Below are 6,733 nucleotides of genomic sequence, written 5' to 3'. Positions count from 1 at the left end.
TGATTGCAACAGAAAAGTAAATAAAGCGGTAAATGATGGAGGTCTAAACAATGATGGTGATATGGACCGGAGTCACATGATGCTCACTAGTGATGCCTCTCTCCCAAAAGACGATAAACAACTATGCTTGGGTAAACAAATTACAGTTGGGCAATTGACAGAATCATGAACGCACCGAAATGCTAATTATGCTACTTGATACTTAGAGGTTCAATAGTAATGGGCAGTACCCCAAGACAAGTAGACCGTTTATTTATCAGCATCTACTTACTAATCATCCACCTTGAGATATCTATCGAAAACATCTCGCCCGTATTAAGTTGAGAGCCCCACCCAAAGTGTAAACTCAAAGCAACGAACAACTTCATTAACGACAATGCGTAAGGTAAACAATCCTTGCAACCGTGGTCACAAGCACCGTTGTTTTCTCCCTAGTGGCAACAACACATCCCCTAGTCTCATGTTTCTGCCACTCAAGCTAGACATCGAGGGGCATGAACCCACAATCATGCATAACTCTCCCTCTTGGAGTTACAACCGACTACTCGGCCAAAGCAATAAATAGCAACAGAGAACATGCATGAATCACTAAGGAACATAATATAAAAGGATAATCAAATATATAACTCATGACAATCTGAACATAATCTCATAATCCATCGGATCCCAACAAACCGAGCATAGCAATAGCAAGAGAATTACATAGATGCCTTGATCATGTAGGGCAACTGACAAGGACTAACCATTGAAGCACAAGATTGGAAAGAAGACATCACATAGCTACTGGTCATGGACCCATGGTCCAAGGAGGACTACTCACGGCACGTCCGGGAAGCGTCCATGTCAGTGGAGAAGCTCTCGGAGGTCAATCCTTCCTCCGGCAGGGTGCCGGGAAGAGGTCTCCTGACGCTCCCGATCTCGGAAGCACTGCAGCGGCGGAACGATGGAGAAATTCACAATTCTGGATGTGATGTAAGGGTTTTCTCCCGGAGGAGTAAATATAGGTGAAAGGAGGGCACCGGGGGCGTGGGCCCCACCCAGGCGACCTCTTGGCGCGGCCTAGGGCCAGGCCGCGCCCACAGGTCGCTTGGGAGGCTCCTGGACCCCCTCTAGCCCATCTTCGGTGATCTGGAAGCTTCCGTTACACTGATTTTTTATATATTTGTCTTGGAATTTTTCGAGCGTCTGAAAAGTGGGTAAAAGCCCCTTCAAAATAGACATTAGCAGACAGAAACTAGCACTGGGTGCACTGAGTTAGTAGGTTAGTCCAAATATGTGTAAAATGATATAAAAGTGTAGCAAAACATATAACAATGTCACCCAAAAGATCATGGAACAAGCGGAAATTATAGATACGTTTGGGACGTATCAACAGCGCATCATAGCATCTTGTCATCTTTGGCAATCTTTATTTTTTTCACTCATAAGGCAGGGCACCCATGGTTCAAGTGTGCATCATGGCAGCTGGTCCTCTTGAGCGACTTCTAATTTTTTGCCAATAAGGTAGCAACCCTCGGGACCGGGTTATCTTCCTTGTAGTGACCTAGGTGTTCTTAAATTTTTTAAAATGATCAAACCTGTCGATCCATGACTGTGTAGACCTCGAGTCTTAAGTCGACTCGTGGAGGCGGCTTGAGAGTCTACATACTTTGTTGTGGCATAAGCCGGCATAAGGTTGATTACTGAATAACGAAATTTACTGAAACTGGAGACGATTTGGGGAGTAGATAATCTTCGTGATGCTCATCCTTTATCTTTTGGCCAATGTCGTGGCCTAATTGAGTTCATATGCCTCATGACATATGCTTTGTTATTTTCATGTAGTCCAACTCTCTTAGCTCCTCCGGGGCCATTTTTTCTTTGTCGTTGGCCTTTGAATTACCAGTTCAATGTTGGTCAGTTCAAATTGTAGCTTCTCCAGGGATATTTCCTTCATGGGAATCTCTTCTGTTTCTTGTGATATGTTGAAGTAAAACATATCGCTGGGATAACAGGCCAATGTATTTATCCATTGTGTAACCCAGCGTGAGTAGAAGTTGGTGCGTATTTTGGTGATGTTGTGTAAGACATGATTTTGAATGTCACTTTTCCTTTGCTTCAAGGTTGTTGAAGGAGACGGGCCGCGGGGGCGGCTTGCGTGCGTCCGTAGGACGCCTTGAGCGAGTAGGCGCGACTCCAGCGTGTTGATGTATACTGAACCATGGGGGTAGCGGCTTGAGCGTGTCCAATGGGCAGCTCGTACGGGCATATGAGGTCCCTCCATGTTGATGTAGATGTGTAAGCTTGTCACGACATTTGAAAACCAGCGTGGATAGAGAGTTGACCATGGCATTATAGGCCAACGGCGGATGGCGAGTCGGCCGTGTCATTTCTAAGTCGGCGTGAACGGTGACTCGGCCGTGTCGAGTTGATGTAGATCGTGTCGCGGCGGCGGCGGCTTGCACGTGTTCGTTGAAAGATATGGCATGAATGGATGCTGGCGCATGATAATATTGGCGCGAGCTCCATATCCAGCACTTGTCCTGCGCAGATTTTTTTGCAAACAAAGTAATTGTTTTCAAAATAAAGATTATACTGATAAAATAAATAAGGTCGATATCACATTGTATTTTTCATAGATGAACATCAGAAAGCTTCTGACATATTTGATATAGACTAGGCCGCGGGGGTGGCAGCTCGCGCGCATCCATTGCGGCTCGAACGAGCAGGCGTGGCTCCGGTGTGATGTTGTAGACCAGACCGCGGGCGCACAATATAACGCCTCTTTTGTACTGAATAGTTATGCTGCATAAAATATATTATAGTGCAGAGTAGTTATTTTTGTATAAATAATGTGTACTGAAAAATAGATAGGGAAAATAGCACCTGATTTGTTTTTGTCGGATAAACGCGGCCGTTGGTGCTGAATAATGCTTGGACACAGTCGGACGATTGTCTCGATGTACGTCTAATATGGTAGCAGCACCATGACTGCATGTTTTCTCTCTTGATGCTACATCCGATCGGGAGTTGCGGTCGTGCACGGTACGCAAAGAAAACGGACAGAGCCGTCGCTCATTCTTTCTTTGAAAATGAGTGTTTCGTTGGCGGATGATAGCACGACCTTGGTCTATTTACGTAGACCGGACCTGTTAGCGTCGTATGACACCAATGTTGGTGCGATTTTGGTCAACATAGCCTTGAGTTGACCTTTTATTGATCCAAGTAGTAGTACGCACTGCTATCCCAAGCGAGTACTAGCAAGGAGTACTACTAAGGCTGGTTATAGTGGGGAGTATCATATAGTAGTATCATGCATATGATAATATTGTATGATACTACATTCGTAGTGTATAGTATCATAAATAGTATCATAGATGACCTTATTTATTGACATGCATGGCACATAGTAGCATAACATTTGACATATTACGTGTTGAAGAACGTAGCATCGGAAACAAAAAATTTCCTACGCGCACGAAGACCTATAATGATGATGTTCATCTACGAGAGGGGATTTCCGATCTACGTATCCTTGTAGATCGCACAGCAGAAGCGTTAAGAAACGCGGCTGATGTAGTGGAACGTCCTCACGTCCCCCGATCCGCCCCGCGAACCGTCCCACAAACCGTCCCGTGATCCGTCCCACGATCCGCTCCGATCTAGTGCCGAACGGACGGCACCTCCGCATTCAGCACACGTACAACTCGACGATGATCTCGGCCTTCTTAATCCAGCAAGAGAGACGGAGAGGTAGATGAGTTCTCTGGCAGCGTGACGACGCTCCGGAGGTTGGTGGTGATCTAATCTCAGCAGGGCTCCGCCCGAACTCCGCAGAAACGCGATCTAGAGGAAAAACCGTGGAGGTATGTGGTCGGGCTGCCGTGGCAAAAGTTGTCTCAAATCAGCCCTAATAGCTCCATATATATAGGAGGAGGGAAGGGGAGGCTTGCCTTGAGGCTCAAGGAGCCCCAAGGGCTGCTCCACCAAGGGGAGGAGGAGTCCTCCTCCAATCCTAGTCCAACTAGGATTGGAAGGTGGAGTCCTTCTCTTCCTTCCCACCTCCTTTTTTTCTCTTTGATTTTCTATCTATGGCGCATAGGGCCTTCTTGGGCTGTCCCACCAGCCCACCAAGGGCTGGTGCGCCACCCCCAAGGCCTATGGGCTTCCCCGGGGTGGGCTACCCACCGTTGAACATCCGGAACTCATTCGTCATTCCCGGTACACTCCCGGTAACTCCGAAAACCTTCCGGTAATCAAATGAGGTCATCCTATATATCAATCTTCGTTTCCGGACCATTCCGGAAACCCTCGTGACGTCCGTGATCTCATCCGGGAGTCCGAACAACATTCGGTGACCAACCATATAACTCAAATACGCATAAAACAACGTCGATCCTTAAGTGTGCAGACCCCGCGGGTTCGAGAACTATGTAGACATGACCCGAGTGACTCCTCGGTCAATATCCAATAGCAGGACCTGGATGCCCATATTGGATCCTACATATTATACGAAGATCTTATCGTTTGAACCTTAGTGCCAAGGATTCATATAATCCCGTATGTCATTCCCTTTGTCCTTCGGTATGTTACTTGCCCGAGATTTGATCGTCAGTATTCGCATACCTATTTCAATCTCGTTTACCGGCAAGTCTATTTACTCGTTTCCGTAATACAAGATCTCGTGACATACACTAAGTCACATTGCTTGCAAGGCTTGTGTGTGATGTTGTATTACCGAGTGGGCCCTGAGATACCTCTCCGTCACACGGAGTGACAAATCCCAGTCTTGATCCATACTAACTCAACGGACACCTTCAGAGATACCTATAGAGCATCTTTATAGTCACCCAGTTACGTTGAGACGTTTGATACACATAAAGCATTCGTCCGGTGTCACTGAGTTATATGATCTCATGGTCATAGGAACAAATACTTGACACGCAGAAAACAGTAGCAACAAAATGACACGATCGACATGCTACATCTATTAGTTTGGGTCTAGCCCATCACATGATTCTCCTAATGATGTGATCCCGTTATCAAGTGACAACACTTGCCTATGGTCAGGAAACCTTGACCATCTTTGATCAACGAGCTAGTCAACTAGAGGCTTACTAGGGACAGTGTTTTGTCTATGTATCCACACATGCACTATGTTTCCAATCAATACAACTATAGCATGGATAATAAACGATTATCATGAACAAAGAAATATAATAATAACTAATTTATTATTGCTTCTAGGGCATATTTCCAACAGTCTCCCACTTGTACTAGAGTCAATGATCTAGTTCACATCACCATGTGAGTCCAACGAATCCAACACCCATATAGTTCTGGGGTCTGATCACGTCTCGCTCGTGAGAGAGGTTTTAGTCAACGGTTCTGAAACTTTCAAATCCGGGTGTTCTTTACAAATCTTTATGTCATCTTATAGATGCTGCTACTATGTGCTATTCGGAAATACTCCAAATATGTACTCTACTATACGAATCCGTTTCACCACTCATAGTTATTCGGATTGGTGTCAAAGCTTGCATCAACGTAACCCTTTACGACGAACTCGTTAACTACCTCCATAATCGAAAAAAAATTCCTTAGTCCATCAGTTACTAAGGATAAATTTTGACCGCTGCTAGTGATTCAATCATGGATCACTCTCTGTACCTCTCAACAGACTTTGAGTCAAGGCACACATCAGGTGCGGTACTCAGCATCGCATAGTTCAGATTCTACGGCCAAGGCATAGAAGACGACCTTCGTCTATTCTCTTTATTCTGCCGAGGTCGGGTTTTGAGTCTTACTCAAATTCACACCTTACAACACAACCAAGAACTCCTTCTTTGCTGATCTATTTTGAACTCCTTCAAAGATTTGTCAAGGCATGCATCTTGTTGAAACTTCTATCAAGTGTTTCGATCTATCTCCATAGATCTTGATGCTCAACGTTCAAGTAGCTCAATCCAGGTATTCCTTTGAAAAACTCCTTTCAAACAACCTTGTATGCTTTACAGAAATTCTACATTACTTCTGATCCACAATATGTCAACCACATATACTTATCAAAAATTCTATAGTGCTCCCACTCACTTCTTTGGAAATACAAGTTTCTCATAAACCTTGTACAAACCCAAAATCTTTGATCATCTCATCAAAGTGTATATTCCAACTCCGAGATGCTTGCACTAGTCCATTGAAGGATCGCTGGAGCTTGCATACTTGCTAGTATCTTTAGGATCGACAAAACCTCCTCGTTGTATCACATACAATGTTTGCTCAAGGAAACCGTCGAGGAAACAATGCTTTGACATCCTATGTGCAATATTTCATAAATAATGCAGCAACTACTAACATAATTCTAACAGACTTTTAGCATCGCTACGAGTGAGAAAGTCTCATCATAGTCAACTGTTTGATCTTGTCGGAAACATCTTTGCGACAAGTCGAGCTTTTCTTAATAGTGACTTATCACCATCATCGTCTGTCTTCCTTTTAAAGATCCATCTTTACTCAATAGTCCTATGACCATCAAGTAGTTCTTCCAAAGTCTACACTTTTTTTCATACATGGATCCTCTCTTGGATTTCATGGCTTGCAGCCATTTGTCGGAATCCGGGCCCACCATTGCTTTCTCCATAACTTGTAGGTTCACTGTTGCTCAACAACATGACCTTCAAGACAGGGTTACCGTACCACTCTGCAGTAGTACGTGACCTTGTCAACCTACGAGGCTTGTAGTAACTTGATCCGA

Source organism: Hordeum vulgare, chromosome 4H (assembly GCF_904849725.1).
Source record: "Hordeum vulgare subsp. vulgare chromosome 4H, MorexV3_pseudomolecules_assembly, whole genome shotgun sequence".
In the NCBI taxonomy this organism is placed as follows: domain Eukaryota; kingdom Viridiplantae; phylum Streptophyta; class Magnoliopsida; order Poales; family Poaceae; genus Hordeum; species Hordeum vulgare.
This window is presented reverse-complemented; position numbering follows the sequence as displayed.